The 27458-nt window shown below is 45.4% G+C and overlaps 1 long non-coding RNA gene across 2 annotated transcripts in view; it reads right to left on the reverse strand.

Annotated features, from left to right (window-relative positions):
* Positions 1 to 1074: 1074 nt before the first annotated feature.
* LOC122466293 overlaps positions 1075 to 27458 on the reverse strand; it is a 28733-nt gene continuing 2349 nt past the window's right edge. Inside the window, exons 2-3 of one of the 2 annotated variants that reach the window (XR_006291699.1) lie at positions 25024 to 25116; positions 1075 to 9053 (exon numbers count right to left, since the gene is read on the reverse strand). This is a non-coding gene — a long non-coding RNA (uncharacterized LOC122466293). The remainder of the gene's footprint in view (positions 9054 to 25023; positions 25117 to 27458) is intronic. The other variant, XR_006291698.1, reaches the window with a different exon arrangement.

The raw sequence follows: 27458 nt of genomic DNA on the forward strand, positions 1-27458 counted from the left end.
GTCACGTTAGCATTATACAGTATGTGTATATATATATATATAATTTATTTCACACAATCCTGATAAGAGTTACAGGTGTATTTGGAATCATTTACAGTTTCACAGCATATGGAGTGGCCATACAGCTTCTGATGTGAGTAACATACAGTGTGTAGAGAGTACACATTTCCAATCCACCCACCCACCATTCACACAATGGGTTTCAAAGCTAATACTAGATTCAGCTACGTAGGAAGCCTTGAGAATGCTAGGATACAGCGTTGGGTGTCATACAACACTGTAAGTCACAATGGGACAAGCTAAACTACTTTAATTTTCAATCTAGTATTTCTAGTCTACCTGCATTATTGCATTTATACGCTTTTTTTTTTAAAGTCAAAGTAAAGAGAATACTATATGGGAAAGGAAAAATTCTTTACTATTTTAGGATTTGAGCTGCAGCCCATACAAAGTGTCCATAGAAGCATAGACAAGATTATAAATTCAAAAAGGTATAAATTAGCTGTATAGCTTTTGTGTGTAGGTAGGTGTCCATTTTCCCTGGGAAATGTACCCAGCAGCATACTGTCTCTGAAAGCAAAAAAAAATCAAACCTGTATGTTAAACACAGGTAATTATGTGTGTGACCAGTAGGTCTGTATAGGGAAAAAAATCAAGGTGTCACTCTGATAATTACTATTAGTTGGAAAACTTTTAGGGCTTCATCCAAAGCCAATGGAAAGACTCCCACTGACTTCAAATATGGTTGCAAACGAACGTGGCTTCACCCAGTAATGTGCTGGACTCTTTTCATTGACTTCAATGGGCTTTGGATCAGGCTCTTAAGAATTACTAGTTAAAAAAAAAATCCCCTTTAATCAGACCAGCAAGTTTCCTTTATATACCTTTAGTTTCTCCAATACCTCATAAAGAACCTAAACCTACCTTAGCAGATGGTGGAGTGTCTTTGGATAGCTGGAATTGTATGTTTGAGAGATTTCTTTAGAAAGGTTCCTAACCAGTGATCCAGGAAAAGGCACCAGGGTTAAGAGGGGCTGCTCAAAACTTAATAAAGTCAAACAATTTCCTTTTTTAAAAAAAGAAAGGAGGTGGGGAAATATGCTGTCCTTGTTCTTGTTGATTTGCCCTAGAAACTTTGGACTGTTTGAAGCTACAGCGTTAGAGTCTGGCACATACTGCAGGGCTTGATGAAGATAGGCAGAAAGTTTCCCTCTCACTGCTGGGCATTGTTGCACCGTAGCATCAACGTGCAAGGGCAGATCAAGGCAGAAACTTTGATTCTTGGGATCCTGGCCCAGATCCCTAAGTGGGCCAGATCCAACTGTGAAAACCAAGGTGGGGTGGAATGGGAAGATGGCTATGCAGGGAAGATTGCAGACTCCAGGGTAGGAGCTAGTCCACGTGGGGGAAGTAGGAACAGGCATGGCATGTGAATATGTGGTAGATCCTAACCAGTTCTATTTTATCAGTGAAAAGTAGTGTAGAACAGCAGATTCTGCTCCCACTGCTCGCGGTAAACTTGGTCACATCACTACATATCAGGTGAGTCACTGACAGCGTTTGCACAAAATGGAGATTTTAAGATGGGGGCAATGCAGCAGTGGAAGGTAGAGCCACATCTGTGAATAGCTAAGACCAGTAACCTGTGGTCTTCCATAGTGTTTGCCTGCTCTGAGATTCATCTGATTGGGAAAGCTGCTGTTTCAAGGCAATGTGAACTTGCCATGTGATGAGTGCATCTTCACACTAACCTAGCCCCATGGGACAACACAATCTGAACAGCCCACCAACATGGAAACAAAGCTTGCAAACTTTTCTGTGCCCAGCTGATGCACCGACTTCAAACCTGTTCTTTTGTGGCGGGGGAAATACAGCATGTGCCATGCACGTTAGCAGACTTCCAAGGCCCACTATGATCCATGCCATGGACCTAGTTCAAAATCAGGCCTCAAGTCTTTTGTCCAACGAAATATATTTAATTTCTTTCATCTCTGCACTCAGATAACTGAAGGATAAATAGCACTGGCTTGAGCCATGCAGAGTGCATGCAAATGCTGTGGTAGCTTCCCTCACACAGCTTTGCCAGTGCATCTCAACCCTGACCTGCAATCATTCCTGAGTGCTTCAGTTGGGGGCCTCCCTTGAACAGAGTGCCAATCATGTAGTGAGTCACTGATGTGCAATAATGAGGACTAGAATGAGACTAGCAAATTAAGGTTCTAATACTGTGAGGTGCTGAATGTCCCCAACTTCCATTGACTTCAATGGAAATTGAGGAAACTCGTCACCTTGCAGACTTGGGCCATAATATTTACTTGTGACTTGGGTAACTATAGCAGATTAAAAGCTTGTGCACCTCCTTCCCTGCCTGTGACATATAGCCCCTGAGTATGCCATCTATATATTAAATGGCATAACTTTTGCTATTCTTTGGACTGTTAAAAATCTACTCCTGCATTTGTGACAGTCACATAAATCTGGTTTCCGCATAGCCCTGGCGAGAGCACACTTGGAAAATTGCTTGGGAAGATTATAGGAATGCTAAATAAAATGCAAAGAAGGGAAGCAAGTATTACTCCAAAATTGGAGGATAAGCCATTAAGTGTAAGGAAACAAATGTCCCGGATCAGATTCTCAGCTGACGTAAATCAGTGTAACACCATTCAAGTCAATGGGGATATGCCAATTTATTCCAGCTGAGGATCTGGCCCATATAAACTAGAAATGAGTTTTGGAGTGATGGAGGGAACTTGGTCATAGCCTATGAATACCTAACAGTTAATGGAAATGCAGAATTTATTCTCCAATGATGGCTGGAAAAAGGGCAAAAACCTGCAGCTAATGAGGAAAAGTTTTTAACTGCATGAGAAAATTGTGCAATGAAATGATCGTCTCAATGGCACATGGTCAAAGCACCATCATTATGGAATGACATAGTGAGTGGTCCTGTGAAGACATTGGACTGAATGACACATGTGGCCTTCAGTGGGTCTCCTGTCTATGGGCCAGATTACAATATCTTTAGGCTACATAGTACCTTACATGATTAGTCCCTCTGAAGTCAATGGGAAATAAGGTGCTACTGAGTGTGATCAAGGCTATGACAGTCTTGCCTGAGGAGAGGAACATTAAATATAATTTATGTCATTTGATAGTCTAATTTAGGTATCACCTCATCATCTGCCACAAACTAAACATAATAGCTAACGTTTATCAGCCTGCACTCAATGTCCTTAATACAATTGGACATGCTGTTAAAAGTAATAAGCAGTATGTGCAACAGATGGACTTTGGTGAAGGATTAAACTAAAATCAAGATTGGGTTGGAAGAGTTTTTAAAATCAATGGGCCAAGAAAAGTCATTTCTTGATGATCTAAGTCCTTAAATTATTTAAGAATTGTTTTAAAATACATTATATTTTGGGGCTAGGAGTAATTCATTAGATGTAAATGGAGCAGTAGGTATGGATGCACCGTGTGAGAAGGACACTCTTCATAGTCTCTGCTTATGGTTTCCCTGGCAGTCCATGAGATCAAAGGATAGAACCTGAAGTATGTGAGAGCTCCACACGTGGAACCCTTTAAGATCAAACCTAATGGTTGTTTTCCCCATTCCCTGTGAGCGAAATTAACCCAGCACAGAGGGTCCATGCCAGGCACTACCACAATACAAATAAAGAAAGAAGAGAAAATGGGAAAATAGCTCTAACGGCCTAATCCACAGCCTCTTGAAATTAGTGGAAAGACTCCCCTTCATGTTTTTTGGATCAGCCCCCAAAGCCCTGATTCAGCAGAGCACTTAGGCATGTAACATTGAAGGGCAGCGGGTCTACTTAAATTTAAGTATGTGCTTAAGTGCTTTTGGTGAATCAGGGCCTACATAAGATAGAAAGCACCTGGCAGAACACATTCTCACCATGCTGAAAACGCTGTTGGAGCATCCCTCATGCTCCGATGTGATTCTATCCCACAGCAGAACTATTTAAGAGGCCTGGGCCTGATCCAAAGCCCATTGGAGTCAAAAGAAGTCTTTCCATTGACTTCAGTGGGCTTTGGATCAGGCCGCACCAGAGGAAAGGTGGCCAATGTCAGCTTTACAGAGCTAGGGACAGGGGAAACCCCTTCCAGACATGTAACTTGCATTAGGTCGAGAGGGGTGGCTTCTTCAAAATAGAACAAATGTAGTAATTGAATCTGTTGTTTTAAAGATAAGCTGCATTTTCTACTGCAGTGTTTGTATAGTTAATCTATCAAATTTCTAATTTATAAACAGCATCAATAAGAGTAAACTAGCAATCTAGATCCCTACAAACCCCCAAGCCGGAATCTTACCCGTTTCAAGCTTTAATTCATTCTCATTGAGGAGACGTCACTAAGAGGACCTCATATTACAGCAAACACAACACAAAACATCAAGCAAATAAAGGCATGTGCTCAGTGCTGCCGCAAAACAGGACAACTATTTATTTAGCACAGCAAGTTCATTCATTAGCCTTTTGCCTCATGACAAATGGGGTTTCAATCTGTCGTAGGTTCCAACAGAGAGATCATTTGCTCTTCTCAGTCTAGTTCTCACTGGCCTTCTGTGCTCAACAGGAAACCACCATGCAGTGCAGCACAAAGGTATAACAGACAGCATCTGCTCAAAGGGGTAGTTGCAAGTCAGGACTGAAGGCACCGAAACCCTGTGTGTTTAGGAAGCTTGCATGGCACCTCCTTGTGATATACCAGACTCAAACCAGCACTAGTTCCACTACAACAAACACGACACATTCCAAAACACTTTAAAAGAGGAAGTACCTTTTTAAAAGCAAAGTAGCCCACGTGACTATTTGGGGAAGGTGGGGAGACAGTAATTATTAGCTTGTAGCACAATGGGGACGCTATACATTCAGGAGTTTCCTAGCCAGACATTCTCTTAGTGGTAAGAAACCGTGACCAAAAATGTTGCTTTGGGCAGAATGCAAATGGTACAAAAACGAAAACATGGACACTTTGTGTGAATGCAGGTGCACAAATAAAGGGTGGTCTCAATATTTTTCTTTACAAAAAATATGGGTTGTGTAGCTTTACAAAGACTGCAGTAAACTGTAATATATACATGTAATATTCTTCAAGCAGGCAGTGGGTTTGTACACATCCACACAAAAATGGATGTTTTCAGACCAGCAAATGAGCTGGGTTCTGGAGAATGAGTCATGACAGTGGACCACAGTACCGAGCAATTACAGTAAGTGAATGATTCCCCTAGAGACTTAACCTATTTCTTCACGGCCATAAATACGATTGAGGGCAAGGTTATTTTTCAAGATGACGAGTTCTAGTCCTCCCACCGTCACCGTCTCCCGTGTCTCAATAACCTCCCTGGCCTATTTCAGGAGGAAATTATTGGCTTAGAACTAGAGATGGCCCTGCATCCAAATCACGTATCCTATTGCTTTGGGGAACAGTTCAGATCTGGATGAAAGTTTTGCAGTTAGGCCCCTCCCAGCTCAGAACTTTTTTTCTCAGTTTTCCAAAGATGAATGCAATCAAGTTAAAATACTTTTAAAAAGAGAAAGAGAGGAGGGCTCCTGTGAAGCATCCAATGTTTCCTTTTCCTCCTTGAATTTCTGTCTACCCTGGTTAGTTCAGAACAGAAAGGAGCTAGATCTGTGATTTTTATCACACTCTCCACTGGAAAACACATCTGCCAGAACTAAATGGGAGGGCAACAAATAAGAAGCATCTCTTGAAGTAACTTACACTTGAAACTAGAAATCAAATCTCTGCTTCATAAGTTCTAGGAGTCACTGACCCTGCCTTGGCAGCAGACAGGCTAGACAGTTATGATTTCTTCTCCATCTCAGGGGTCAATACTTTGCACTTCCCTCTTTTCACCCTATCCTCACCCCAGCTTACAATTATAAATTAACATTTCATCATCTGCAAAACATCATGGGGACACATTAGCTCCCCAACAAGGAAAGGTTATTAAAGAAACAAGCAGCCAAACAGCCTTCTGGGTAGATAATAACAAGGAATCCCCCATGATGTAGCTAACCTATTCTTACTAAGGTTTTCCCATAGCCTTCTCAGTACAGGAGGGAGTGTATTACAAGGTGGAGTTATAAATCCTGTCCACAATACAGGTGAAACAGTGCTAGCACCTATCGAGTTTAAGCATGGTGGTTGTTAGCACTTGTTTCAACAATGGGGCAAACCTGATCAGATTGCATCAGTCTGTGCAATGGAAAAGAACATATGCAGGTTAAAACTCGGAAGCACATAATAATTTGGAAACCAGGAGATAAAATTTTATACCCAAAGAGGCCACATACGTCTGGGAATATTTTAAGAGCCTCATAGAAAAGATGGTGAAAAATCTAACTGCAGGAATAGAAGGGAATTTGTCAATAAGCTGTGCCCAAATATTCTGTTGAGCCACATGCACTCAGTAGGACAAATTCTTAAAGGACTCTGAGTTAGACATCTAGGAATTGCCAGACTGGATCAGATATGTGGTCCATTCAGTCCAGTATCCTATCAACCAACAGTGGCCAATACTAGATGTGTCAGTGGAAGATGCAAGATATCTGGTGTAAGAAACTAAGAGACTTGGCATAATTGATGCTTCATCTAGCCCTTATACTGGTTTATATGCCCAGGTGCTCAGGCTCCCTTCCAGACATGTAACTTACACCCCGCTTCTACATTTCCTCTGAATTTGGACCGGTTTCTCTGGCTTTTGAAAAGTATCTTTGCCAATCATCGCTGCAAAACTGTGACACTCCTGTGTATCGCTCACCAGTTAGCAAGCACTACTGCTGAGTTCCAATGACTCTGGGTTATTCTGTTTCAATTCTGGCTCTGTTTAAAACAAAACATTGGATAAAGAATCCTTTCCATACGATAGCAGCAGCAGCAAATAGGGGTCGTAATGCAAGTTCTGAGTCTGGAAAGGTCACTCATCCTCAGAAGAGTTGGGTGTCCCATCTTCTCAGTGTCATGGGAAAGGCTTCAGTGAATGTAGTAAATGGAGCCTCCATCTATCCCCTCCCTTACTTCTCCCTTCCTACCCACGGTCTGGTTTTAGATCTCACCTCCTTCCCCTCCGCCCCAGCAAAGAAACCAGGCTCTTTCCAAGCTTTGGGAAATTGTTTCCACTTTCAAGACATGGGCATTTCACATTTTCCTGGTAGACTCAAATCAGGCGGTAGAAGATCTCTCCAAGCACAATCTGTTTTTATCACTTTTGCACATGGTTTTCCCAGCATAAAGGGGATCATGTATATCATTCCCATAGTGCTCCATGTGCTACTTGCCCTTAAAGCCCAGTTCTTGCCTGCCTTTTCTTCTACCTTTGCCGCACGCAAGGAGAGATCAACCTTTTATGGAAAAGCACCAGGATTAAGGGCCTGAGCCAAAGCCCACTGAAGTCAATGGAAAACCTCCAGCGGACATCAGTGCAGTTTGGATTGAGCCCTAAGTGCTCTGCTGAGGCCAGTTTAAGTTTATCAAATACTGTATTATGTCCAAAACAGTCTCTCACCCTCTAGGGCAGGAATGCCCAAACTCTGTCCCAATGGCCTTATCTGCATTGGCAAATGGCTGGGTGCCTGGGGCTGCCCCCAATATACATAAAGTGGAGCAGATTGAAACTGTCCTCTGCATGACTAAAGATGGGATGGGACTCCAAGCCTTGTATGTTGTCTCCATGGGCTGCAAACTGCACTGTAGAGCTCAGTGAGACATATTTGCCCCTTGAGCTTCACTGTAGCTACTGGTTTGCATCTCAGACAGAATGCCATATGATCCACACTCTTCTATATCACACAGTCAGCTCACCTCCGGCTATGGGTTACTCCTGTCTTGTCTGTTTGCTTTTAAAGGTTGGGTGATAAGCATTAGGAACATAATGTACATATTAGGCCAGAAGCTCGGAGCTGCCATCTTACATGTCTGCAAAGCGCCCAGCACAAGCTGGGGTATGATATTAATAATAAACCACAATAATTGATGAACTGGGTCTTAGTACTGTTCCTTTTCTCCCTTTCCTCTTCTCTACCACAACCCAATTTAAAAAAATCAAAATAAATAGAGCAGGGTCTCAGGATGGGATGTAGAACACCTCTGCTTGGAAATGCTGGGACTATGGGAAAGTGGGGAGGGGAGCGTGGGGGAGGGGACACTGGCATTTACACTGATCAGGAGAAGCTGTAATCTATACATGGTTGTACAAGCCAAGTTATATTACATGAAAGCGCATATTGAGTGCACGGAGTACCCATACTGGTCAAACTGGCACAGCTCCTTTGGAACAAGACTTTTGGAGTAGTTGTTGGTGCTGTAGTTACCCTATCTAGCGCTCTCTCTATATATGTATAGATATGTATAGAATTTACTGCATGCATGTGTTTCAAAAGGAACTGTACAGTTGATTATATTTCTCTCCCCCAACCCTTTCTCGGTCTTCATTTTTTCCGGGCTAGGAATGCCACTCCCAGAATTATAGCAATGGCAGCCACCACCACACCTCCAACAATGGCCAGTGGCTTCACGTTGTCGAAGACACTGCCTGAGGATTCCTCTGCGCCGTTTCCCTTGTGCTCAGAGTCAGGGGACTGGCCGGTGGCCTCCTGCACCTCCGGGGCCGCAGGGCTGGGTTTCAGATTGCTGTGGTTATTCAGTGCAGCTGCCTCGCTGGCTGCCTTCTTCGTTGTGGCCACAGGGGCGGGCTGCTCTTTGGAGGGGGTTTCCTTCTTGTCTGCGTTCATAGCAGGCCCAGAGTTGGGCTTCTCTGGCTTTCCTGAGCTGGCGGCCTTGGCATCAGGTTTGCTTCCGCTTCGGGTGCTTCCTTTAGATTCCATCCCTATGAGTGCAGTCGGGGGGTGGGGGGTGACCTGACCTTCACAGGGCCGGCTCTCAGGATATTACTACCAGCTATATGTACCCACGTTGCTTTCACCTGGTGTAGGCAGGCTGATGGATCGACCTCAAATGGATCCCCTGGTAGCCGTCGTCCCAGCAACCTTCTCACTCTGCCAATATTTCACCAGGACATGACACGGAACCTGGAAGAACAAACAGAAAATGAGAGGTGAGTGAAGAGGATGCACAGAGTGATAGATACAAGAGCCACCGAGAGCACGTTTTACAGTCAGAGCCACTCTACTTGTAGGTTGCGGTGGAACTGTAGCCAAGCTGTACAGATTGGGGCAGTGATTGTCCTTTTAGTATATGTGGGCTTTGAAGGATTAGATCTTTTATCAGTAAAGGTCAATAAACATTGATTTCACCCCATACATACAAACGGACTACAAAAATATTTCCATCGATAATCAGCGAAATTTACAGATAGGCAAAGGAAGAAAAATGCTACTTGAGAACTTACTCTTCTCAAGGAGAAGGGAGAAAAATTGTTCCCAACCTCTGAGGGTAGAAGCAATGGGCTTCAATTGCAGCAGGGGTACCTTAGGTTGGACTTTAGGATAAACTTCCTGTCAGGGTGGTGAAGCACTGGAATAAATTGCCTAGGGAGGTTGTGGAATCTCCATCATTGGAGGTTTTTAAGAGCAGGTTAGACAAACACCTGTCAGGGATGGTCTTGATAATAGTTAGTCCTGCCAGGAAAAAACCAGCTAACCATTTTGGTCAATTTCAGAGTCATAGGATTTTAAAACCAGTAAATTTCATGATTTCAGCTATTTAAATCTGAAATTTCACGGTTTTATAATTGTAGGGGTCCTGACGCGAAAAGCAGTTGTGGGGGGTTGTAGGTATTTTGTAGGGGGCAGACTGCAGTACTTCTACCCTTACTTCTGTGCTGCTGTTGCCTTCAGAGCTGGGCAGCTGGAGAGCGGTGGCTGCTGGCCGGGAGCCCAGCTCTGAAGGCAGAGCCGTCACCAGCAGCAGCGCAGAAGTAAGGATGGCCTGGTATGGTATTGCCACCCTGACTTCTGTGCTGCTGCCTTCAGAGCTGGGCATCCGACCAACAGCCGCCACTCTCTGGCTGCCCAGCTCTGAAGGCAGCACAGAAGTAAGGGTGGTAATACTCTGACTCCTTCAATTAAACTTACAACACCCTTTTGGGTCAGAACCCCCCAATTTGAGAAAAACTGGTCTCCCCTATGAAATCTGTATAGTATGGGGTAAAAGCGCACAAACGACCAGATTTCACGGTGGGAGACCACATTTCACGGTCCATGACGTGTTTTTCACGGCCATGAATTTGGTACTGCCCTACCCATGAGGCATAAATGACAAGTGGATGGAGCATGAGAGGGATCAACAGGGACTCAGGCTGGTGTTACAGCTTCCATGTGATGGAAAGAAAAGAGAAGCTGCTGCCAGCCAGCTCTCTACCAGAGCTGCACTGGGGATGTCTGGTGTCAGTGATGCATCTGGGAAATAATGAGTAAACAGGAGGCAACCGGCAGATCTGAGCAGCCTTCTTCATTATCTCCCTGCTGACCTTCAGCGCTTCCAGGGTCCTGTGGAGAGCTTTCTGCCAGCTAAGTGAAATATGAGCTTATTAACACAGTCAGCTTAGAAGAGGAGGCTCGCATGGAAACCTCCCCAGCTTCGTTTGTTGCACTTTTGTTTCGAGATGACCCACCGACTTCAAAAATCTCATTGAATGATGGTTTGTGGGGGGGTTAAAAACCCTCTAATTCTCCTGTTTATAAGGGGCTGCAGCAAATGGTGACATTTCTGTGCAATGTTCAATGTGCTTCCCCCTCTCTGGGAAACATTTAGAATAATTAGCACTTTACCTCTCCCCTCCTCCCCCCCGCCCCAAAGTGAGGCTGGGTTGGAATAAAGCTACATGGAGGGGTGCAGGGGCTCGGCTCAACAAAGGGAAATAAGCCAACTACTTGTCATCTGGTTTTAGGTAGAAACCTCCTATTCCACAGCTGTCCACTATGCGGTTTCTTGTGTAGTGGCCATCATTTTGCCCAACACCAGACATGGAACCAGGCATGCCTGGGTCTCTGTAGCTTGAATTCTATAACAGGCACACATTCTCAGTGGATCAGGTACAGAGCAGGAGGCATAACACCAGCTGCTTACATGCTTCTTCCAGAGAGAAGCAGCTTCTCCTGTGCAGCCAAAGCCCACTGAGCATCTCAAATCCCAGACAGCCATCAACTTGGCCAACACCAGGGACTGAACCAGGGAGCTCCGGAGCTGAAAGCAGAAGTCTACAGCTTGAGCTAAAAAGCAAACTTCTCAAGCAGAAGCCTGTAATAGACCCATACCCTCTGTGGATCAGGCACGGAGGGGGACACATAATATACACTGACCAGTGGGGTCAAACTTTCACCAACCTCTGAAGTATTTGGTACTGGCTGCTGTCAGAGACATATGAATATAGGAATTGCCATACCGGTACTCCATCTAAGTCCAGAATCCTGTTTCTGATAATGGCAAGTACCAGTACTTCAGAGGAAGTTGCAAGAGACCCTAAAATGGCCGATAAAACAATAAACTGTCCATAAAAGAAATTTCTTCTTGTCCCCCCTAAATTAGAGGTTGGGTTATGCTCTAGAACATGAGGGCTTGTATCCCTTCCATTTCCCCCTTCTTTTTCATAATCCTTACATTGGATATTCTTGTTATCTGTATACATTTTTGAATCCTGCTAAACTCATGGGCTCAATGATGTCCTATGGCAATAAGTTCCACAGACTAATTCTGCATTGTGAAAAAAAAATTTCCTTTTATCATTCTTACATTTGCTGCCTTTTTAGTTTCATGAAATGTCCAGGGGGGCCGGTTTAGATGGACCACTGCTCTGGTCCTGCAATTCCTGTGTTCTTATAGCGGGCTGAATCAACCCCACAAAAACTTTGGGCCATTTAAGATCTGGATCTGAATGCAGATCCAAATTCTGAGGTCTAACCATAGTACAAGCAGAAACAAAGGATGCAGGTAGCTAAAAATACAACACCAAGAATGTAGCATCAACACAAGTGCCATTTCTGAAGTGAATTCAATGCGCTATGAAAGATGCCAGAGTGACGGCCTTGGAGTCGGACATCTATTTTTCCAAGGAATAAGTACAGCACAGGCTGCAGCAATGTAAGCTTCTCCCACCCTGCCCTACCTCAGCTCAGATCTAGAAGGGCCACTTGTTTGGTCAGCACAGCTGGTGCATATGTAATGCAGGCTTCATGCAAATTCAATCGTGAGGCCCTGCTAAGGCTCTTAGCCATGCTGTGGACACCCGGCCTACAGGAACTAGAGTGAAACCCCCAAACGCACTTCATATAAAGTCAACAAACGGCCATGAGATGGTACAATTGTTGGCCATGGCCACTCTGCTTGTTTCCATACTGGTGGTGATACAGAAGTGAAAGGCTCCATATGCCACTGTCAGTCTCCACAGCCGTTCCAGCCACGTTCAGAATAATTGGTGTTCTTCTATTAATTTCCCAACCCACTCTAGTCCCAGGCTCCTTAATCAAGGAATAAAACACAATAATCTTTCAGTGTATATCAAATCCAGCTACCAAACTGGACTAACAGTTATATATGGGCCGGATCCTCACCTGGTGTCATCAATTGGCATAGTTCCTCTAACTGTAATTGATCTACACAGATTGACGTTGTCGGAGGAGCTAGCCCACAATATTAAATGTTGTTCTACATACAAAATGAGCAAATGATGATTACTCGTACTATTGAAAATATAAAAGTTAAGATTTCCACTCCGAACTCAAAAGGCCAGAACCACTTACCTGATGCACCCCGCCCTCAGGTAGATTGGAAAACAAGGACCTCAAAGCTTTGCAAATGTTTTTGCAGACAGAATTGTGTTGAAGTAGCTAATTTGGATTGAAAAGCTCAGTTTTTCAGTTCGGGTCTCTCTCTGTCTCTGTGATCAGAGAGCCCTGGAACCTCTGATCAAAAACAATGCTGAAATCTATCCGTTTCCATGACACATTTTGGCTTTGACAGAACAGCATATTTCAACAAAAAGACATGCAGTTAGAAATGTTCTAACCAGCTGCACTCATGACAAAGAGAGAAACCTACTCTCCTGCTGGAAAACCAGCCAGTGTGGAATGACTAGCACCAAGGGACATGACTATGTGATGGTTTCAGTCAACAGAGTCACTCTCACTAGGGCCCTTTGGAATCTCTCCACTCTTGAATTTTAACAAAGAAGAGGGTCATTCATTTGACAATGTTTGAAAAGTATCATGAGGCTGACTGGACTGGGACTCAGGAGACCTGGATTCAGTCCCCAGCTCTGCCCGATTCCCTGTGTGACCTGGGGTAAATCACTTAATCTCTGTGCTTCAGTGCCCCGTCTATCCTGTCTCCCACCCTTTATCTGCCTTGTCTATTTAGACTGTAAGCTCTTTGGGGTGTCTGAGTCTCACTAGGGCCTAGTACAATGGGCCCCTGACCTCAGCTGGACCCTGGAGGCATTACTGTACTATAAGTAATATGAATAAAATATTCACTCCTGTTATTCCTGTCGCCCTCTCCTTGACTAAGGCAACCTGCAGACATTTTTCACTCTGTCTTCACAATATGCTAGAAGGCCCCACATCACAGAACTGCCCTGTGTCATTTCAGACCTTGGGCTCAGCTGGGTGAGTGGAGCAGCCGGGAGATTGAAACGCCCTTTATCCCTGCAGAGGGCAGGGACCCCAGGTGATGGCTGTGGCAGAGCAGACAGGGTGGGTAGTTTGTAGAGGAGTCAGTTGCGTATTCACTTACAGGCACCTGGGCTACCCTTCTCTCTCCCAGCCTAGAACACCAGCCCTCCACATGCTCCTTGCTCACCAGCAAAGAATTTAACCCCCCTTCTTTAATGCTCTCCAATCTTCTGGGTAGCAGGCTCCCTGCCATCCTCTGAGCTGGCTTAAACCCTCTCTGAATCCTTCCAACTAGCTCGCTCTCCTCCTCTTTTGTTCCCACTCCAGCAAAGCACTTCAGCATCTGCTTCACTTTAAGCAGCTGTGCTGTCCAGCTGAAGTCAATGGGCTTAAATTTAAGCAAGAACCTAAAGGAGAAAAACTCGGGGCCTTTATCTCTTAAGCTGCCTTTGGCTTTCTTCTCTCCCCCCCCACCAGATTGTTTCTCTCCAACTACCTGTTCCTCCATCTTCCTTTTTTTTCCTTATCCCTTATTATAGACATTTATTTCTCTCTCTCTCTGCTTCTCCGCCCATTCCTCCTCCTTCCATCTCTCTCTCTCTCTCTCTCTCTCTGCCTCCTACACAGCTGACTGTGCTTGCGAACAGGCTGCACAAAAGGCACGGGGTTCTCTCCTTATTACTTCTTTGTTTAACAACCAGAGCTGTTTCAAGGGGGCTGGCCTGCCAAGAATGCAGCTTCCCAGCTCTTTCTGTGGGAAACGGGTCTGCAAAGAGGGAAATGAGATAATGACACCGATGACAAAGAAAAAAGAAAACCCTTCCAAATTTCTGCCTCTCTGGAAAGTCTTCAGCATCAGTCCTTGATGCTGCAGCTTCTCCAAGGTCAGTGCAGTAGAAGTCATGCAGTGCTACTGATGTAACCACCAACCCCAGCCAATAGAACAGGGCCCGTATCGGGAATGAAGCTCTCCCCAGCACCCCACCTGCTCACAGAATTACATCTGAGCCCCCAGAGGATTAGAAACTAAATCTATTCCTGCCTCCCCTGCCTGCGCAGATGAAAGATGCATCCATCCTGCACCAAACAGAATGGATGAGTCACCGTTCGCTTTACTGTAATGTGCCAGAATTATAAAAGGCCTGTTTCTCAACCCTCCACCCCCAAGCCTTATTATCCTCTCCTTGCTGATTTCAGGTTAGAAATAAAGGCAGGCGTAATTGCAGGGAAGAGGAGACACTGCAATATCTAACGTGCTCAGGCTCATGTGGGGATTTCTGTTCCAGCGTGCTGATGGGGCTGTGTGAATGGAGTACAGGTTGTGTGGACTCCCTGGTAGTACATTGCTAAATGCATGGATTTTGTTTCCATTCTTGCTATAATCACGGCATACAACCAGAGAAATTAGCTAAACATAAAATACGCTTGCAGGAAGATTGCAATGTAACACTACTTTATTTCTTAGGTTACGTCTACACTACAGTACTGTTGTGTAGATGCTTCCTACCTTGATGGAAGGGATTTTTCTGTCGACATAGTTAATCCACCTCTCAGAGACGCTGTAGCTAGGTCAATGGAAGAATCCTTCCACCAACTCAACCACGTCTACACCAGGGGTTAGGTCATTCTAGTGGTGCTCAGGGCACAATTTTTTTCGCAGTCCTGAGTGGTATAGTTAGATTGATTTAATTAAGTGTAGACCAGGCCTTAGAATTCAGAACAACACATGAGAACTCTAAAACAGAGAGAGACAAAGCAGGCTGCTGACTAACCGCTGCTAGGCCCAGATCACACACTTCCCTACAGAGCCCCCTGTCTGTAGGCAGGACCAGGAAAACCTCCTGAAATTGAAAACGATCACCTACAATTTTCAATACACCACAATTCCATATAGCCCCAACTTCCAAATTAGTGTAGGCCATGGTGTCACATTAGCATGGGAGAGAGAGTATAGCCATTGCAGTGGGCTATTAATAATCGAATGGAATCCTTAAAAATCATCCTTGGCGCTGACTCGGATTATGCACCAGCACAAGGGAGTAAGAGCCCCCACCTTACCTCTCCACTTGGGCTTCCCAGACCTCAGTTTCAGGCACATGGGAGTCAGAAGCTACTAAAGCTTTTCGTCATGCCCTGGAGCAGGTGGGCAAGGAATGAGTGGGGCCTTGGTGCCAAACCCCCATTCACTGGCCAGAGTAGCTGAGTCAGCACTGAAGGAATATAGAATCATAGAATATCAGGGTTGGAAGGGACCTCCGGAGGTCATCTAGTCCAACCTCCTGTTCAATATAGTAATTTCCTGCCCATATAGACCAGCAATAAATCATGACCCCAGAGGGAGGAAGCCGGGGAGGAATTGTGTCTTAGTGGGGTGTCTCTGAGTCACAGTCCCTTGTGGCTTTTCCTGGGAGGCTGCTCAGGGCTGCATCTAAAGGCACAATCTAGTTCACTGGTATTAATAATAGAACAATAACCTTCATTCCAAAGAGTAGATCAGCTACGGCCCTCACTCTGTGATGTGTGGGTGCACCAGTTTGCCTGCACACTGCACAATCCAGGATCGGGGCCTGGGTACACACAGTACCTCTGAAACGCAGCAGCCAACCAATGCACAGTGTGTGGCATAGCATTGGAAAAAGGAGGGAACCTGGGCTAAGCACAACAGGGCAGACCCCTACTCTTCCTATAAAGTCTCATAGGATCATCAGTCTCCATGCAGAGTAGGAAGGACCTAGGTTTTGCAGATCTAGCCCTAAAATCCCTATATTAAGATGCATGGAACTCAAGTTATCTGCCATGGAAGGATGAAATGCTAAATCAATGCTGCTAAGATCTGAACCTACAGTTCCAGAAAATCCCAATATTTAACACCCAAGGGGCACCCTCTTCAGCCAGCACCTTCACCCTTCGCTAAAGACCTGAAGTAGGAAGTCTGAGCCTTAAAAGTGAAATTCACTTCTGTGCAGAGACCCATGCACCACTTAAGCTTTGAAAATAGGGCTTAAGTGGCACCAAAATACCCCTTTCTTCCAACACTATGCAGTACCCTGTGCAGCAGTTGACTGCACTATCAAGGCCTTGATCCCCTATGGTGCAATGTGGGGTGAACTGCTGTCCCCCTGGGCTACACACAGCAGGGTCAGGTGGACCATAGCTTGGGATGAAGGGTGCTGTATAAGTGTCTGATATTGTTTTATTATTAATGCTGCCTATGAGCTACATTGTGCCTTTAGGCGCAGCTGCGAGCAAGTGTGGCTGCTCCCTGGGCATAGGCTTAAGAGACGCTGTGACGCAGAACCACGCCTCATTATTTCACCCAGATTGCTTACATCAAGAATCTTTCCCCAAACATATTGCTCTCCATAGCATCAGGAATTCTCTAGCATGAGTGTGAGCTGTACAATGATTTATTTATCTGGATTTAGACACATTCTAGAAAAGTGCACTGCAGGTACCCTCAACATCACATTAAAGTACCCCAGAATAACCATCAACCATTACAGAAACATGGTAATGCCATTCAGTGTGACCCACAGCCAATGGATAAGGCGACTTACCCACTCAACTCACCCTCCTTCCTCACCAAGTTTCTTGCCCTTACAGCCTGTTTCCAAATGCCTGGGAAAGAAGACATGTCCTGAAGATCATTGGCTTTGGCTTTTTCAGACAAAGGGGAGTGGAAGAAATGATAGAAGTGCAGGGCTCCCCCTGGAGAATGCCCAGCCAGTAGCCCCTTCTCATTCACGTCAATGGGGCTCTAGCCCTCAGCTGGGGCGGCATGGTTCAGGGAAGGTGGTGATCTCTTAGGGAAATAGGTAGATACATAATACTATGGCCCTAACCTTGAGGGTCTCCATGGAGGTTGTGAGCATTGACAACTCCCATTGAAATTGCTTATTTCTCATTGTTTGAAGTCAATGACAATTGAGAGTGCTCAGCAGTATTGGGCCATCTATATCTATGGCTTATGCGATAGCCTGACTACTGAGAACAGAGCTTTATTCTCCTCACAATAGCTCAGTTACCAATATGTAGTTTTCAAAATAAGTAAGCCATCGCCACGTCCTTCACTCTTATACCAACTTAGGCTGCGTTTTTCAGTTGCCATGGGGAATATAGATGTCCAATGTCAATTAATTTCAATGGCTTCCCAAATCCTGTAGGTGGCTTTGAAAATCAGTCGCCATCATCTAAATCAAAGCTAACCTTCTATGACACAAAGGGCCACATTTTCAAATGGGCTGTTTCAATTTTGAGGATGCCATTTGCACATGCAAAAGTTGGTACCCAAAAATCCAAGTACTTGCTCCACTTGGTAGGTGCAAGTTAGGGGATTTAATGTGAAAGTATTCAGATTTTGTTCCCACAGCAGGGAGGTTGGGACTCATCCCCTTTGAAAAAGCACCCCAAAGAGAACAACTTCCTGCAGACGTCATGTCAGCTTTGCAAGAAAAGATAGGTTGCTCATGAGCTAAAAAGCAAAGCATGGTCAAGTTGTTAGGGAATGGGCCAGTAACGGGGGAAACCTCTCTCTGCCACTGACTTCCGGTGTGACTGTCAGCACATCACGTAACCTCTCTGTCTCAATTTCCCCCATGTGAAAAATGAGAATACCACTACCTACCTCACTGGGGTTTGGCAAGGCTAATTCTGATGTGTATAAAGGCTTTAAGAAGCGCAGATGGAAGATACCACAGAAGTACAAAGCAGAGGGCTCCTAAGTGCTACAGTAATACAAACAATAAATAGCAATCATGATGAATTATTATCATCACCAAAGAGGTATTTTCTGAGGAGCCAGTGGAAGACTGAAAACTGTTTATAGCATTTGATCAATATAACTGCAGAAGGTGCTGAGGAAGATAGCGAACAAAACGTGGCCCTCCTTGCAACACTAGATGTCTCTAAAGTGATTTGAACCAAGTGCTGTGCCAGGGGGCGATGCTGTTTCATTTTGCCATGTGAGGGGAGCAAGTGAACCTGGGCCAAATGTTTGCAACGAAATCTGAAACTACCTGCGTTCAGTTTTGTAGCAAATAGGAGACTAAGTTCAGGCTGGCTGAAAGGGAGATAGAGAGTCACTGACCTTTCAGGCAAACCCGACCCAATTTCAAACTAACCTGGGGCAGAGTTAAGATTTCAAAGAGAAACCATGTGAATCTGGCAAGCACACGTGACTTCTGAGAAACGATGGTGTGTTCAAGGCTTCCACTGAGTTTTGCTTTGAGATTTTACAGTTGGATCAAAACTTAAGCTCATCCCAAAACTTGGGGATGTGAACCCAGCAAATGGAGCCCCCAGCAAACATTTCCATGATAGCACCAAGCTTTACATAGTGCCAGGAACTAGAGATTTGGTGACACAAGGCTGTGTCAAAAAGCTCTAGGGCCCTTCTGGGAAAAGACAGAGATTGATCATATCATGAGAAACCAAAGCAACTGGTGTTTTTCCAAGAATCTGCCTCCTTTTTCCTTCACCTTGTGACATTATTCCTTCCCTCCTGCAGACACCTTTGCTCGTATGTCACTAGGGGTCAAATAGGTAGGGCAACAGCATAGGAGTCTGAACACCTGAGTTCTAGTCCCAGCCCTGCCATGAAGTCACTGTGGGACTTTGGGCAAGTCACTTCATTTCTCTGTACCTCAGTTTACCCCACTGCAAAATGGGGATAATGATGTATACCCACATTTGTAAAACATTTTGAGAGCTACAGCTGACAGGTGCCAAGCATGTCATTATCAGTCAGTCATCTAACTGTTCACCTCAGACTGCGAGCTGTAGATGGGAAAGGACAGATTTTGCAGGTGTGGCTCGTTGGGTGTGCAGAAGCAATGAGATGACCAGGTGTCCACTGAGGCTCTCTTGGTGGTCTGAGGGCACATCCTCACTGAAGCAGGGTCCTTACCAGACAGTGCTGTGCTGGAGACGATGAGTTCTTTGAAGTGCTGCCCTTGGCCCAGCATCTCCCCCTCAGTCCTGCTCCCATCTGGGCCGCTGAAGAGCTGGGAGACGTTGGTGTTTGCATCTGATGTAAAGATAACTCCAGGCTGGGTGTCATCTGCATCTTGCTGTCATTTCAGTCCATGCTGTTTCATGGTCTCCCCTCGTGTCGTCATCTTGCATTTATGTGCTCATCCCTCAGGGTTTTTAGGAGAGGATTGTGATCCCACCCATCCCAGGCTTAGATGCCAAGTGTTCTGCCCACATGCCCTCCCTCAGCATCCTTGAAACTGTCCTTAGCACCTTATGGTGCCCCTCCCGTTCCTTAAGGCAATGTGAACATCGGTTACACAGAGAAGGGGGACAGACGGATCGCATTGCACTGGAGAGAAATGAACAGAGTAATTGATTTGTACAGGAGCTGAGCTCACGCAGCAGCTGTGCTTGGTGGAAAAAGAGATGGCCTCATTCCCCACTGTGTCCATTACCCTGTGTGCAAAACAAATAGACCTTTGCTCTGCCTATAGAAAGAGGATTCCCTCACCTCAACCATGCCTCAATAGCGATTCCTCTCGGGGGGCTTTGTTTGCACTGGGGATTAGCCTTGGTTGTAGTAATTAGTAACCAGCCGCACAGGTGCGTGCCCCTAACAGCTCCAGAAAGCCACAATTAACACCATGCTGTAATTCACCTGTGCTGGCCATTGTGGTAAACCAGGGGTTTGACTGATTCAGCTACACTAGCTGCTGGCCATGGCTTGCTGAAATCAGGGAGTCATCCCCAGAAGAGAGAAGGCCTGAATTTAATATGGCTGAAAAGGGCCAAAGGCAAGTGAGGGCTTAACTCTGCTCCCATTGAAGTTAATGGGAAATTTGCCATTAGCTTCAATAGGGGTAGTCTGGGACCTTGTTATTCTTATCTTAGCCCATAGGTGACAGCTGAGAGGACTGAGCAGAAGACAGGGCTCCAGGAACAAACTGGGTCTAGCATGGACATCCGTCACGGCATTGGGAAAGTCACTTTAAATCTCTGTGCCACAGAGAGGAAGGATGGTCCAGTGATTGAGGTACTAGCCTGCAACTGGAGAGACCCAGGTTCAGATTCCTGCTGTGTCACAGACTTCCTGTGTGACTATGGGGAAGACACTTAGTCGCTCTGTGGCTCAGGTCCCCGTTTGCAGAAGGGGATTGGACACTTCCCCACCTCACGGGACTGTTGTGAGGATAAATACATTGAAGGTCGACAGGTGCTCAGATACTGCAGTGACGGGGGGGGGGGGGGGGGGGGGGGGGGGGGGGGGGGGGGCTACAAACCAGAGAAACTAACCCTTACCTGTCTCACAAGGGTATTTCTGAGGATTACGCTGTTAATGTTTGTGTGGCGATGTTGAGTTACTGTAAATATGATAAAAACTGCACGTAAAGAGTTTGCATTTAATGCACTGGTTAATGGCCCATCTTCCCAAAAGGAGGTTGCTTAAACCCCCATCCATTTTTAATGACCTCCTGTCCTTTGGACAGTAAAAGCAATAAACTGAAATACAACATATGTCAGATGTCTCTGTTCACAGCTCTCTTTTAAAGGCCTCAGCAGCACATGCCTATCCTGCACACACAGCTGTGTATTTGCCAGCCTTACCCAAGTTGGTTGGGTGAGGCTCACAATCAGCAGTACCAGGACAGGAGACACAGCAAACACAGCTGACCCAGTTTTCTCTGAAGAGCTATTTATGGTTCCCTTTGCCAATCTGCCATTGCCATCCACCCCCTTCCTTGACATCTCAAGCGAGTTCTTTGAATCTTGCCATGTTGAGTGTTGGATGTTAGCAATTGCTTTAATAAGCGACAGCCATTTCATGTCCTAGCCAAAGAGAGAGATTCACCAAAGAAACCTCCATGTCACAGTTGCGCTAACAATAATGCTGCATTGGGACACTGACGCCAGACTCTCAAACTCTGAAAGGGACTTTGTTTAGTATATAGTTGCCCCATGCAATCCCAGCATCTTCCCCGGGGCCCCCACCATTCAGTGGCTGTTATGAGTCCTCATGTAGTGGCTGGCTCACAGAGGTTACCACAGCTACCAGTCCGGGGAGTTTGTCCTATATACACTCAAGCCGGAGTAATTCATGCTTTTCGTCCTGGAGATCCTTAGTTCAGACCCCAATAAGAACCTGCCACAGGAGTTTTTACACTTGAATATTGTACAGCCAGGTCCTTCTAAAGCAACTTCTCCACCAATGCGAAAGTTGAGTTGCTTAATTACACTAGAAATGTTCTGATTGTGCAAACCTAGTTTCCTTAAGTGTATGTATGAATGAATAATCCCTGCTAACTGGGAGGAGGCGGAGTTCCTACCCTGCTCCTAGTACAGTAAACACACCGGGTTCAAACTTACCTTCTTCCTTCCTGAGGTGCTGTGTTGTTAACTGTGATAAAAATGAGCATGTTTACTTCCTGCCAGAGCTTAGTGGTTCCTAGGATGGCTTCCTGCAGGACCTTTCTGTCCCTGCTTCTTATTCCCTCTGCCACAGGGAGTTACCAATGCTTTTATATCCTGGATTGATGCACTGAGGATGTTCAGTGACAGTGCAGGCCATTTGCCCTACCCTCACGTCAGGCTGATTTCCATACATGGCAGTCAGATAGGGCCCTGGCAAGGGAAAGGGCTCGGGCGGTTACATAAAGCTGACTTCCCTTTCTGCAGCCATTTCTGAGGGGGATTTTCCCCCAACCCAAGGAGTAGCTGACATCACTGTTGAGCCTCCATGGATTGGCAGCTGGGGAGACCCTTTGAGCCAACTCGACTCCTAGCATGTTATCTCTGAGCAGCTCAATTTCAATCCACTGGAAGTCTATGGGGAAGCATGCTGCTTTAAGTCTGTCAGGTCAGCGGTCCCAGGTCTGGTGATGCAGCACTTTTGAGTATGCTTTTCCACCCACTTCATAATGCAGGCCCATTGAGAGCAGACCCAAGGTCATTAGAACAGCATTGGTGCAATGAGCACCCTCGTTAGTTCATGTCCAGCTTGGAAGTAGCTGCCCTTTTATAGCATGGGCTGCCATTTCAGCAGGGGCTGCCTGGGGCATTCACAGATACAAGCTCTCATCACGGATGTATGCTGTACGTTGCTACTGCAGATAGGTCTCTGAAAACATCTGCTCAATGTACAGCAAAAAAGCTAACACAATGTTAGGAACCATTAGGAAAGGGATAGATAATAAGACAGTAAATATCATAATGCCACTATATAAAGCCATGGTACGCCCACACCCCGAATACTGCGTGCAGTTCTGGTCAACCCACCTCAAAGATATACTGGAATTGGAAAATGTACAGAGAAGGGCAACAGAAATAATTAAGGGTCTGGAACAGCTTCCGTCTGAGGAGAGATTAAAAAGACTGGGGCTGTTCTGCTTGGAAAAGAGACGACTAAGAGGGGGTATGGTAGAGGTCTATAAAATCATGAACAGTGTGGAGAAAATGAATAGGGAAGTTTTATTTACCCATTCACATAAAACAAAAACCAGGGGTCACTCAATGAAATGAATAGGCAGCAGGTTTAAAATAAAGAAAAGGAAGCACTTCTTCCCACAACATGTAGTTAACCTGTGGAACTCATTACCAGGACATATTGCGAAGGCCAAAAGTATAACTGGGTTCATAAAAGAATGAGATAAGTTCATGGAGGACAGGTCCATCAATGGCTATTAGCCAAGATGGTCAGGGATGCAACCCCATGGTCTGAGTATCCCTAAGCCTTTCACTTCCAGATGAGATGACAGGGACTGGATGACAGGGGATGGATCACTTGATAATTGCCCTGTTTTATTCATTCCCTTTGAAGCATCTGGCATTGGCCAGTGTCAGAAGACAGGATACTGGGTTACATGGACTGTTGTCTGACCCAATTTGGCTATTCTTATGTTCTCATGTTCTTATATTCTGACCAAGTGTGGTTACCCTTATGTTCAAGCACTCTCTCTGTGAGTTGAAACGGCAGCCATTTTGTTTTCAGAATGGCTACAGTCTGTAAAGAAGAGGGACACACTGTGCTCTCATGGAGATTTTACTTTTGTTCTTTTCTTGGTTTGGTGGTTTTGTGTGTGTGTTTTTTTAAATTCTAAAATATAGTTTCTTCTGACTGACATATTTGGGTGCTCTTTGTGTATAGAAAAGCAGAGTTCCACCTCCACCATCTTGTTATAGCCTTGCGTCAAGAAGCAATAAAGAAGCTCTTAGTCTAGCTCTGCTAATCTGAGGAGAAGACTCTGGGTTTCACTTCTTTAATACTCTGCCATTTGGGAGACTGGAACAGGAAACACAAGCTGGATATTTCCTATCATATCAGCAGTAAATAGTCCCTCCAGGTCTCCCAAGGACATGAAATGTATATTTGCCATGTGGCTAGTTATGCCAAAAAGCAGCCTCAGCTCAACTTACTTTTTTTTCCACAGGTGTAGGAAGGAAAGTGACGATAACAAAACCCAATATTTTAGATTTCTATAGCACAATTCACCATGCAGAATCCTTAAGCACATTCCAAATTCTACAGCAGGGACCCAATTCACTGCTGCCATGTACCTGGGGAGTCATTTATGCAATGCGGATGTAAAAATCCCCCATAGGTTTTCTATGCTTAAAAATAGGAGTACTTGTGGCACCCCCTCCCCGCCCCCACCTGCTGGTATTAGCTCATCTTAAGTGATCACTCTCCTTACAGTGTGCATGGTAACACCCATTGTTTCATGTTCTCTGTGTATATAAATCTCCCCACTGTATTTTCCACTGAATACATCCGATGAAGTGAGCTGTAGCTCATGAAAGCTTATGCTCAAATAAATTTGTTAGTCTCTAAGGTGCCACAAGTCCTCCTTTTCTTTTTGCGAATACAGACTAACATGGCTGCTATTCTGAAACCTATGCTTAAAAAAGTCATCACTTTAAAATCTGATATCCTGGAGCCTCTCACAAATAGAATCAGTGTCTTCATCTCACCTTGGAAAGCTGGAAATCTCCCTTTCTAATGGCATAAATCTCTGGTTTCTAGACCTTCAGGGTCATGAGATATTGGACCTTAAACCTGTCCCTGGACCAGGACTGAATATTGCTCGTCTGGGCCTTGAATCACTGTAGTATTTTGAGGAAAGAAGGAAACAGGTGTCCAGGTTGATTTGTTTGAAAATCGTGGCTGTCTTAGACAGTGCAGGGATCTGGAATCCCGGAGGAGATGGATTAGTAGGCAGAGTGCAGGTAAGGCAGTCAAAGGCACATGACCAAGAATATTTACCACAGGGATATCAACCCCAGAAATGTGGCGTATGGACACACAATGGATCCCTTCAACAGAGCTACTGCAGTCCAGACTACCACCATGCTACACAGCAGTATGGGTGAGGAGGGGACAGAAGTTTTACCAGATCACACTCTGATATGAAAACTGCTATGAAGACCTTCATGGTCAAGGCAGAGATGGAACCTTTGTTCTTACCATCTCACCTTGAAGGCTTCACTCTCTGGGATCTCCGTTTATTTACCCGGGACACTGGAGGAACTGGATGGGCCCTGCACCTCTGGTCACAGCCTGGGTAATGGAAACCGGAGGATTAGACCATTGAGCCATCCCCACATCCTGACAATATTCTCATCCCCCAGAGCTTTTCCTGTTCCCTTGTTACCTGGCAGGCTTCATTGCGCACTGTGATTGCTCCTGCACATTTAACAGACGTACCCTCTTTATTTCTTTGATGACACCCAACCATTTCCCCAGCACTCCCCAGAGCCAGTCGGACGACGCTAGCCTCTGAGGCTTGCACGCCTGGAGAAAAAGGCTGCTTATGTTTCTGAGGACGTGCTCTTGATTTTTAGGAGATCTGCAGAAAGGTATAATTGACAGAGGAGGATGGAGAAGCCACCAGTGTCTCAAAGCCCATTTAGGAGTCACCTCAACAGCGTTTCTTTGCTGTTGCACATTAGAGACCCTTTATGTTCTTTCAACCATAGATCAATGTCAATTGCAAAGCCTCCTTTATAGCCTACGATTCCCCCTTCATGTTTTTAGCCTCATGCCATGTTGTGTCTGACTCCACGCAGTGTTTCCCGCAAGGGCTGCCTGCTCAGTGCAGGTAGCTAGGTGCTCAGAGAGTCCCAGGAAAAGCTCACCTCTGCTCACCAGTGTCTATGTTACCTGCTTCGGAGTCTCCTTTGGCAGCTTCAGAAGGGAATAACCAGCCTCTCTTACAGTACATGAGCCTGATGGGGGCAATCCCTCGAGACTTTCTGCTCAGTAATGGGTTTGCAGTGCTGATGCAATTGTAATCGACTGGCCAGGGTCAGTGTGCGTAACGCATCCCCCTCAGCATTCGGTTCACAGAGCATATGAATGTATTACGGCTCCCTGCTACAGTGTCTGGCTTTTTAGCTTCAGCTGTAAACACTCCTGCTAGCTCTGGGAGGTCTCTGGTGCATCAGCCAAGATGGTGGGTGTCCATAGGTGCTAGAACTGAGGGTGCTTGGTTTTGATCAGATACAGTGTTTACAGGGTTCACTGGCTCTCAGCACCCCCACTATATGAATTGTTCCCACACCCTTGTGGGTGTCCCAGAAATTGGGATCCTGCTCCCTTTGAAATCAATGGCAAAACTCAGCAAGAATGGGATTCAGTTTTTGTTGAACAAACTGCCAAGTGCATTACGATCTACATTTCAGGCTTGCAGTATCACCTGTGTGCCACTTCTCTGACTGATCTCATGAGATTTTTCCTGTGTGCTCAACCCTGAATGGGGATTGTGATTTCCAGGGGATTGACAACACTTTTCCTAGCCCCCAAGTCTGCTTCTTGATTGTAAATCAGCAGACTCTTCTCCCTCTCAAGTACAGTGAATCACAGGCAAGAGAAAGGGGAAGGATAATCTCGGATACTGCAAAATAATAATAATAATACAAAATGCCTCTGACAGCTCTGTTTAGCTTATTAATGTTCCTAATAACTAGTCCCTTCTGTTCTCCCCTAATTGAGTTCTGGACTTTATAATTCCCAGTCTGTGTCATGAGCAATTCCCCGATTAGCTGTGCTGTGGCAGACAGAAAGATTAGACGAGCGATTTTGAATGCACAAAACAAGATACCAAATTTTACACTCTGTGGATTACAGACACAGGCCTAAATCCGTCGCTCTGCATTTGAAATCGATGAATGCACTGCGGATACAAATTGAGACTGAGGCTGGGACTGATAGCTGAGAACAGCACACATGCCCCGGGGAGGGCCCTGGGCGATGCACACCTGTGATTTACCAAGCTAAGCAACAAAAGATTTGCACTCTCTCTCTCTGACACAGTGCTAATGCCAATAAAGGCTCTACTGAAGAGCATATGACCAGCCTCCATTGCCTCATCACTCTATGTTAATTATAACCCACACAACAAACACTTGTCTATAAAACATCCCCGCTCCTGGCTGCACTGATTTTCCCGGCTCCCAGCCAGAGGCTTGACCAAACAGAATAGATGCCATCGTGCCAGAATGCGAGCCGAACTGTGGCCCTTGCAGACAGCCAGAGGAGTGCGTGGTAATAAAGGAACAAGACTCCCGAAGAATGTGCATGTCTATGAGAGCATGGGATTGTCCTTGGCACTTCTCTACCATGCAACGGGGTTAAAAGAATAATCGTGTTGGGAGCCTGGCCCATGCCCCTCACCCAGAAAGGAAGAAAGAAAATATTGAAGGTCAAAACCATGAAGGTCAAACTTCTAGATGGTGAATACTGAGGGCCAAACAGACCAAGTCATCTCAATGCCTCCTCTGTCTCCTTATGCTATCCCTACACCAACCCCACCCCTTCAGATGGAAAAGCCGTGGGCAGACCCATGCTCTTGCCCCCTGCTACCTCCCTGCTGGAGAAGTTTGCACAGGATGGCATCGAGT

This window comes from Chelonia mydas, chromosome 6, assembly GCF_015237465.2.
Source record: "Chelonia mydas isolate rCheMyd1 chromosome 6, rCheMyd1.pri.v2, whole genome shotgun sequence".
NCBI classification, from domain to species: domain Eukaryota; kingdom Metazoa; phylum Chordata; order Testudines; family Cheloniidae; genus Chelonia; species Chelonia mydas.